Source organism: Mchenga conophoros, linkage group LG22 (genome assembly GCF_057382185.1).
Source record: "Mchenga conophoros isolate Kocher_MC1m ecotype Shallow Benthic linkage group LG22, M_conophoros_male_GT1.1, whole genome shotgun sequence".
Classification (NCBI taxonomy): domain Eukaryota; kingdom Metazoa; phylum Chordata; class Actinopteri; order Cichliformes; family Cichlidae; genus Mchenga; species Mchenga conophoros.
This window is the reverse complement of record NC_140546.1, coordinates 21,087,875-21,097,942: the sequence shown is the minus strand read 5'-3', so window position 1 is coordinate 21,097,942 and position 10,068 is coordinate 21,087,875. Positions and strand designations below refer to the sequence as shown.

At 41.6% G+C, this 10,068-nt stretch overlaps 1 long non-coding RNA gene across 2 annotated transcripts in view; it reads right to left on the bottom strand.

Moving 5' to 3' along the window:
* Positions 1 to 2,346: 2,346 nt before the first annotated feature.
* LOC146549407 (uncharacterized) overlaps positions 2,347 to 10,068 on the bottom strand; it is a 9,503-nt gene continuing 1,781 nt past the window's right edge. For both annotated transcript variants that reach the window (XR_014890426.1, XR_014890425.1), the window contains one exon: positions 2,347 to 2,668. This is a non-coding gene — a long non-coding RNA (uncharacterized LOC146549407). The remainder of the gene's footprint in view (positions 2,669 to 10,068) is intronic.

Below are 10,068 nucleotides of genomic sequence, written 5' to 3'. Positions count from 1 at the left end.
TCCTGTACTGCTCAGTACTCTATGTGATTAAGAGACAGAAATAATTTTGTGCATATTTGTCATCTTATCTGCTTTGCCACAAATAGTTCTTTAACTTCTTTAATGGCTGAGCCTTTGCCTCAGGTTTGATAACCAAAGGCTCCGCCCTAAAATGGGTGGAAATCTCTTATTCACTCTGAATTATTCTTAGACATTTTGAAATAATAGATGCCACGACCACAAGTGTGAAAGATCGCGATTGCCAAACAGTTTTGTCATCGAAATATCAGTCAACACGTGCTAAATTTGCTGATATTTATCACAATATGAACAACACAGCAACCGTTAGCATGACCTGAGCTGTGCCGCAGCAGATGTGATGAAACTCATTTTTTCTTACTTTATCACTCCCACTTAAATTCTGTTTTCTTTTACTTTGAGCGCAACCCTGGCTTTATTTCACCTCATGTCATCATCAATCAAATGTCAGTGTCTTAACCCGGTGCCGTGACATTCAGCCAGGGGTGCCTACCACTGCACAAATATCTAATATAACACAAAGTGATAAGACACCTGTGACAAGACCTTTCAACTCCTGATCCTGCTTTCAGACCCCGTCTCCATCTCTCCTGCTGCGAACTGAATGCATTTCTTGACTCGATATTGTTGCCGTGGCATTACCATACCAAGTCGGCTGTTGGATGGGGAGTTTAGACCACAGTGGGAGGGGAATAGCTCTCTCGTTCAAGCTGTAACTGCTGATTGCAGACACAAAGTATACTGATGTAGAAAAATCTGTAGCACAGCAAATCCAACCTTAAGACCTGGCAATCTGTTAGAACAGATCTGCTCTTCTGCCTCTCTTACTTCTTCTTTGTGTGCAGGTTTTTCCTTTTTTTCATTTAGTTATCTGGCTTCAGCGTTAGCTTTCGGTTACAGTTGTGTTTTAGTGCTTTAGACTGTGTGTTTTCAGTCAAAGATGAGGAAAAAAACATTCCAGTACAACTTTAGGCTCACAAATTAGTATATCGTATCTTCTTCATATAATCTATACAAACAATTTTTTACCCAAGGCAGGTAACAAACAGATCATGCAGGAAAACGTCACTCCCAAACTTGAAATAGTTCAGCAATGTAACAAAACTTACAGACATATAAACTGCACATTTTTAGTGCTGCTGGTAGGTGAATCTTCTCACAATTAAAGTCAGATTTGCCGTTTTCCCCCGTTGCTCAGTGAAGCCGACATGCTGCTGCTAGAAGCTGCTGTAACAGCGCTTTCATATTTTACAGAGCATATTTTCCAGGATGTTAAACTTTTCTTTCATTTAGTCTTCAGAAAGAGCGTGCTGAGCTCATTTGCATTCAATTAGTCAGCTATAAACAGTGAATCCAAGCAGAAAAAAAAGTTCCCTGGGCAGTGAAAATAAGGAGTCATTTCCCTTTAAGGCTACTTTATGATCAGGTCATTGAAGGTATGTTAAATATATTTTTTAATCTGTATACTTCTGAGACGTGTATGAACGCAGGGTAAACACAGTCAGCCAATATCAGCTCGCGCAGCATTCAGCACACAGCCTCCTTTCAATCCCTCTGGTAAACAATCCGTGTGGGGGGAGATTGAAAAACAGCAAGAGCCCGCGTCCAGATTTACATTCTAATCAGGTGACACCCCCTGTCTACTCTGAAGCACACGCACTCTCGCACACTTTCCATTATTACAAAGTTGCACACACAGAAACCCAGAACACCCGATGTGCACAAACACTTCCTTTAACCCCACTATCTCTCTATTTTTCTGTCTCCCACAAACACACACACACGTTGACCAAGTCTGAGTGACAGCACAAGGTGAGTGGATATATCTGGTAGCAGGAGGCACTGTACAGCATGTCTGTCCTTTTCCTGCTGCCTTTGCTTCTTTATCTCTCACTTCTGGAGTCGTCTCTGCTCTATCTAATTTTCAGCTATACTGTTCATTTACATGTGGGGAACAGAGGATGCATTTAAAGGGGCTCAGACACCCTGTGCGTGCCTCCACAGCATCTGCCCGTCTCGCATAGAGGAGCACCACTGTTGACCTTGTCAAGAGCTACTGCTTCATAATAACATTTCTTCCCTGGAAATGCCAGAAGTGCTGCTTCATTTGATGCGAGACACAGATTAATAAAAAGCTATTTGGCTTGCCTCGTGTTTATAGTTTGAAAAGTATAATAATCTTGATGGCTCTAGCTCTGCTTCCGATGTCACAGTGCAAATGTTAACAGGGAGCTGTTCTCAATGGACTGCAGCTGTACACTTGGTGAGACATCCCATTATGATGCAAAAAACACTCCACTGTTATCATGACAAACACAACGAGGAACATTTCTGCTGAAGTAGTTTATTTGCTTTAAACTGTGGGAGAGAACATATTTAGATATGGGATAACTACACAGAATGACAGTGATTAGGCTCAAGCTAGCGGTAAGATGGGGAGCTGTGTCGGCAGGTCCACGGCTGATAAGATCCGTCCACTCCTGGAGCTCACGCGTCATCAGTGGGCAGACAGGCAGCTCCACTGGCTGCAACACAAGACACGAGCGGGGAGGAGAGGCAGGACCCATGTCCTGTGTTGCAGCCGTTGGCCCAGCCAGCAAGTCACCTTCAGCTCTGGCCAGCAACAGCTGATCCACTGTGGAGATGAAGACTAGGAGACACAGGGGAAGAAAATTTGAGGGAAGGGGCGGGGTGGGGGGTGGGGTGGGGTGGGGTAGGGGGTGGGGATAAAGTCAGTTACAATCCATTCTGTGTGAGCGACATAAGGAGCAGATGGGAGAAAATGAGAGGAGGAGGGCGATAGAGAGCGGTGGGACCAGAGAATAAAGCGGTGACCTGAGGGGAAAATGAATGGGAGCAATAGAATGAAGGAAAATACTAATGGAGTGCAAATGAGAGCAAGAAACAGAGGCACAAGGACGATGTGCCACACCGCGGACACCAAATTTATCAAACGGCCGATAAAAATGTCCCTTTTCACCTTGTAAAGAAGATGTTGGCCTTCCTGTCTACAAGTCACATCCAGCTTGCTGGAAGAGAAACACTCCTCTGCCCCAAATTGCCTGACTAGAAGGTTAATGACTGCTAGTGCCATGGGCCCACAGAGAAAGATCTGTGCGAGGTGTCCTTATATAGACGCCCCGTGGTAGAATTGGCGCACGTCATTCGGAATAAACGTAATCACTACTTTAGCTGTGCATTGCACAGTGAAAAGAAATTTAATCTGTTGGGTGTGACTGAGGGGGAAGAATTACACATGCATGCCAGCAAACCAAATATTTATTCCATGTATTGGTCTCATGGGTAAGTGGTTTGTCATCAGAAAGGCAGAAAGCATGCAATCAATTCCCAAACTACCCCCAAGCTCCAGATATTCTCGATCATTTTCTGCTCTTCTCTCTCTGGGAGTCTGCCATGTAACAGGCATTAAAAGGTCAAACCTGAGCAAACTCTAAGCGGCGTGTAACACAAACAAAGGTCTGAAAATGTCACGGTTTCACAGATATGTCCTCATATCTGCGTCAGCAGGCAAAACAACAAAAAATAATCAAGGGAAGCCTTTTTTCAATGACATTTCTTCTAAATTTCTGATGTGCTGTGTTTCCTGTCAGGTTAAATCTCCGGTCTCCTAACCCTTTCAAAGATGCTTACATCAGCCTCACCGGTTACACCAGGCTCCTGCTTTGGTGATGCACTATGGTTTGGCAATTACACGATTATCTTTCCCTCGCCTAGTTCCGCGTATGAAAATGGGTCCAACCTAGATTCAAAACTTCAGGGAGATGAACTCAGAGGACACATGAAAGGAGCTGAAGGACGAAGCAAGCAAAGAAAGTAATAGAAAGCCAGGGGCAGAATTCAATTCATTTAACCTTTTTTTTCTATTCTGAATAAAAAAGCACGTAAGAAGAAAAGTAGAATACCATGCAACTGGGACTCTGAATATTTTGAGGGAGGTAGAGGTTTTGAAGTTTGAAAGTTTTAGAGGTAACAATGTCAAATATAATTGCACAGATATTTTTTTAGGAAGACAGAAATGGCTTCCATTAACACTTGAGAACAATCCTTTTTAAGTGTGTTTTCATGAATATCTGAATGCCTACAAGTATGTATGGCATTACTGGGCACCAGCTCCTTTTCTAATCAAGACTGCAGGGCATTAATAAGACATATGACAAAAACGGTGACTACTAATGGTTGACATACTACTGGAAACTGCCCAAGGCAACTTGGCTTTGGTGAGAAAGAAGCCACCCTGATTCTACATTTAATCATTTACGTGAATTGCCTTTCATTACGGCAGCAACAATGGGTTCTGGCACTACTGAAATGACTTTGCCAGACAAAAATCCTGCAGACACAGAGTGCAGTTATTTGGAATTGTAGGTGAAATATTGATTATAGGTAATAAGTGCCATTTATTCTCCATAAACAGAACAATGATCGCGCAGAGCGTCGTCTATCCCTTCACCAAAACCTCGCCATTGGAAAAGATCCTACACTATTGAACGATTCACACAAAAGGAGGCTCTACAATGCTGTATTGTGCCAGCGCTAACAATGGTCTGGCTATTCTGATCACTCTCTGATAGGGAGACAGAATCCTTGCCGGAAGATCATGAGGAAATGGTACGAGGAAAATCTGCATACTCGATATCCTAATTTACATAATGCTAGTGCCCCTTTCTTGCCCCTGCTCAATAGACGGTTTATGCTCATTAACAAAATTGCTGTATAAACTTGCTTATGACAAGAAAAAAAAGTCAGGGCATAGCTGAAAAAATTCTGATACAGATATCAGATTAAAAATGTCAATTACCCAGTCTGTTTAATATCACATCAGCAAAGGTCATCATCACTGAGTCCACAGTGTAGCACAGATTCCCTTATGTGCATGTGTAACATGCCTGTGTACATGTACAACTGTGTCTGTATGCGTGAGGACCTTGAGAATGTAGACTGGCTCTTCAACCACCCTTTGCTTATCTAGGCTTTGACTTAAAAGAGAAAAAAAAAAAACACACTGAAAACCACTCCGAATATGACACAGCACAGCCAAAGGTAAAAGAAAAAAGAAAAAAGAAATATGAGACGTGTGATGTTTTCATAAGATATCACACCATGTACATACAAAGTGGTACTATTCTGCTTTTCCTTTCATATGTAAAAAAAAAAAAAAAAGTATAGAACCAACCCTCATTTCTTTTTATCTTGCTAGGAAAAATGAGGAGAACGCGCAGCAATTTATTCAAACATGCAAACATCCATGACTGATAGTGTTCCATTCTGTGTTTTTCTATCCAGATATGCTTTTACTGCACTAGCAGTACATTTGGGATCATTGTCATGCTGAAAAATGAAACTGTTGCCAATCAGTTGCTTTCCAGATGGTATTACATGGTGGATTAAAATCTGATGGCACTGTTCTCTCTTCATAATGCCACTGGTTTTGACAAGATCTCCAACACCACTGGCTGGCATACAGCCCCAAACCCTGACAGAGCATCCACGATGTTTACAGACAGCTGACAAATCAGAAATCTTACATTTGGATTCATTACTCCATCAGACCTGTTCCCACTGATTTACAGCCCAGTTCTTGTATTGTTTGACATACCTCAGCCTTTTCTTCCTATTTCCCTTCATTAAGAACGGCTTGTTGGAAGCCACCCTTCCACTGCGACTATTTCTAATGAGGCTTTACTGAACAGTAGATGGATTGTGATGACATCAGCCACACATAGGTAAAACGAGTCCATTCGTTCACTTTATTAGTTTGGTTTGCAGTTGCTTCACTAATATAATTCACCATTTTACTTGAACCTAACACTGATATTATGAAGCGCACGGATAGTAGCATTGTGTGGTTTTTCTAAAAATGTTTTCTGTTATATTAATTATGTTTCTCTTTCTTTGAGTTACCTGGTTTGGGATGGTGGCTGTTTCCTGTCTGGGCAAAAGGTGTGGCTGAGGACTTTAAGAACAAAATGCCTGCTCAGCAGGACCAACCATGTGCTTATCAGAAACAGGGGTGTTTTAGGTTTACTTCTGTTATTCTGTGCTTAGTTAGTATTAGTATTTATTTTTGTTTACCCCCTATTGTGTGTAATAGGGTTTGGCCGAACCACTATAAAAGCTACCCTCTTGTGTCTTTGTAATTAGGTCAGTTTGTGAGCTAAGTTGCCCACTTTGTTTGTTTAAGTTTCTGGAAATTACTTTTTGCAGAGTTATATTTAGTTGACCTCTTTTATGGGCCCACTAATTATATTTTAGAATTTTGTCTTTTTGAACTGTTTTCGAGGGTTAAAATATAGAAAACCCATTTTGAAGAAAAGTTTTTCTGTGTCCTCTATGCCTTGGCTGCTTGGTCCCTCACATGGATCAATTGAAGGTCTAGGTGTAACTCTCAAGTCCTGTGTCTGGTTTTTGCTGGATTTTTTTCTTACTTTGCTTGGACAAAAACACAACTTTGTGCCCATCAAAACTGTTTTAACTTAGACATTTTTCACGTAAAGAGACTGTCAACAAATGATGTGTAACAAAGTGCCTTAAGATCAAATATGAAGTTGATTCTTTGCTGAATGTTGATGTGTTCATACAACACTTGTTCATCCCTTGAGTTAGGAGCATTATATATGATTGGATGATTAATAGATCAGTGTTAAATGGCTTAACAGACCAACAAAAAATAACTGAAGGTCTTTCACAAAACAACCAATGTGAAAGACCGTCAGAAAGCCTGGTGAAAACTGTTGCTGAAGACCACTTTTAAAAAAAACTACCAGAAAGTGGAGCTTCTTGAAAAATGAAGGAAAAGGCAAAGAAATGAGGGCTGGTTCAAAAAGGGATATTCCTTCTGTGACCACAGCAGCTCCATCCACCTTCTGTTTACAAGGGGCATCTAGCCAAAGACAATTTTCCCAAACAGAGAGGAGCTAAAACAGCTTGTTTCAGGCAGATGAACATAGGGGCTGCAGTAAAGCTCAGTATAACATCAGTAAGGCTTATTCTGAACTCTCAATCAAGCAAAGCTACTTTAGTTTCTGAGCTGAAATAAAACACTATATTGCCAAAAGTGTTCACTCACCCATCCAGTGACTTCCATGGTGCATAAAATCAGGCACCAAGCGTTGCAGACTGATTCTACAAACATTTTTGAAAGGATGAGTTGCTCTCAGGAGCTCAGTTAATTCCAGTGTGGTACTCTGTTAACTCTTGTAGGATGCCACATGTGCATCAAATCCATTCCTGAAATATCGAAATATTCTAAATAATATAAAGCCACTAAATATTCCACAGTTAGTGTTATTTAAACAAAGTAGAAGTTATTGGTCAAGACAGCAATTCAGTCATGAAGCAGTAGGGTATGTAAAAATCACAGAGCAGGGTCAGCAGATGCTGAGGCGCATAGTGTGTGTGAGGTCACCAACTGGTGGCAGACCACCTTCAGGTTAGCTGAAGAACAGTGCGTATAGAACTTCATGGAATGGGTTCCCATGGCACGCTGCCACTGGACTCGGAACAGTGGGGAAGTTTTCTCTGGAGTGACGAATTACGCTTCTCCGTCTGGCAATCTGATGGATGAGTCTGGGTTTGGCGGTTGCCATGAAAACGGTGCTTGTCTAATTCCATTGTGCCAAGTGTAAAGTTTGGTGGAGGGGGCATTATGGTGTGGGTTTCTTTTTAAGAGGTTGGGCTCAGCCCCTTAACTTCCAGTGAAAGGAACTCTTAATCCTCCAGCGACAATTTCATGCTCCCAAGTTTGTGGGAACAGTTCTGGGATGGCCCCTTCCTGTTCCAACATGACTGTGTGCCAGTGCACAAATCGAGATAAAGACAAGAAGGAGTTAATTTGGTGTAGAAGAACTTGCCTGGCCTGCACAGAGTCCTGACCTCAACCCAACAGACCACCTTTGAGATGAATTAGGGAGGAGACTGCAAGCCAGGCCTTCTCATCCAACATCAGTGTCTGACCTCGCAAATGTCAGTCTGAGTGAATGATAACAAATTCCTATGAGCACACTCCACAACCTTGTGGAAAGTCTTTCCAGAAGAGTCGAAGCTATTATAACTGCAAAACTTGGCCCAATATATTAAACCCAATGGACTAAGAATGGGATGTCACTCAAGTACATCTGCAAATGAGTGAATACTTTTGGGACTATTGTGTATTTGCAAACATATTAAAATTAAAATTAAACATATTAAAAGGCAACATGTTTGGTAATATGTAAAGAGGTTTAAATGATTATCATTTTACCAGGGAAGTTTTGTTTACCTATAAGAAGGATTCTAGTGTTTTTCCAGGCATGTCTTTGAAGAGAAACTGGCTACAAATCCCTTTTATTATGAACAGCACATAATGGACGAAGGCTTTTCTATTCCTCACTTTTCCTCTCCTTGTTATTCTCTAGGGATACACAACCTTTATAAAAAGACCTTAGCTGGTCCCTGCTCTGGGTCCCTTCTCTTGATGTTGTGTGAATGAGCCACTGTTCTCTCGGGTTCTGGATGCTGGGATCGTCCTGATTCAAACAAACAGTGTTTGTAGAACATCTTTGTTCTCCTCAACCAGATTTACATGGTGCAGTATTCTGTACCAGCAGCTTTGGCTCACAAACAAACACACACACACACACCAGCCACAGCGCTTATATACACAAACACATACAAATATACACATGCATGCACACACTTACAATGATGTTCTGCCTCTGGCTTGTACACAGAAAGCACACATGCTCTCATTGTCTAAAAATGGACATCAATAAATGATTATGCTGTAAGGCAATGTTTAAAAAAAAGTTGATATAAGAGGAATATGTAACAAGGTCAGATAACCAGATCACCTCCTTTTAGGTTTTCCCGTCTACAAGCGTAGTATAAGCGATGAGAAGGTTGGTTGAAAATAGCACAAGAAGAAAGTCTGTTGGCCTGTACAAGTGCAGCTTCCAGTAACAGTTAAGTGACTCAGCCTTCTTCACAAATAATCTCAGCGGAGGAAATAATCACTTCAAAAAAAACTTAATTTTTTCATTTCAAAGCAGCTTTATGAAATAGCATTTCAAAGCCACCAGACTATTGATTGTAAATGAAGCCGAATGAGCTGCCATCCTTGAAGTAATGTGTGTGCGAGTGTGTGATAATTCCCAGAAAAGCACCAACAACATTCAGCTTGCGTTCAAACCAAATTCTTGAGCAAGTGAGGCTGTGACCTTGATCTTCTTTTTCTCTCGCTCTGTTTTTCTGCAGACTATTCATCTACACTGTGGATTGCGATTAAATGCATCACAAGCTGGGTGTGTTTGAAGAGCTCACACTCTGAACGATGCATTTACAAAGGAAATGCTTCCATAACTCGAAGACAGGGTCTGCCTGCACATGCATCCGTGTTTGCACTGATACAAAAAGAGAAAACCAGAAGCACTTGCTGATTAAAAAGTAGCAAATAAGCTCAGTTTTAACAAGACTGCACTGACAAGATGACTGCACACAGAACATTTAAACAAACGCAGCCAGTTGTAAGGATGCAGCATACAAACTGACTCTCTGAGTGACCTTAACACTATTAATTTTTAATTCAAGTATATAATTAGCCTTGTTACTGAATGGGCTGTTCAAGTCAGCAGAATTCCAGCTTGAGACATGTTTAGTCAAATGTCTGCAGGGGAATGCCCTCATATAACAACTGCAGACCAATTAATATCAGTAATATGCATCACTGTGTAGGGGGAAACTGCTTAAAGTAGACTCTTGAGTTGTGACCACTCTGTAGCTGACATGTGCATGCATTTTAAGCACACGTGCATTTACAGTAGCACAGCGCATTGTGCCTTTTCTCTTGAGCTATCTCAGCACTATTGGAGTTGGTGTTGCATTTCAGAAGCGATAGCTGGCTCGATAGCTCATGCCGATGCTGCTGCTGCTGCTCGGATTGGCGTTTCCCTGCAGATGCTGACAGAACACTTTGGGGGGGGGGTGTCTCTGCTCCCCACTGCGAGGTCCATACGTGGAAGAAAAGTCCCTCTGGCACCAGACCTGCCTCACCAC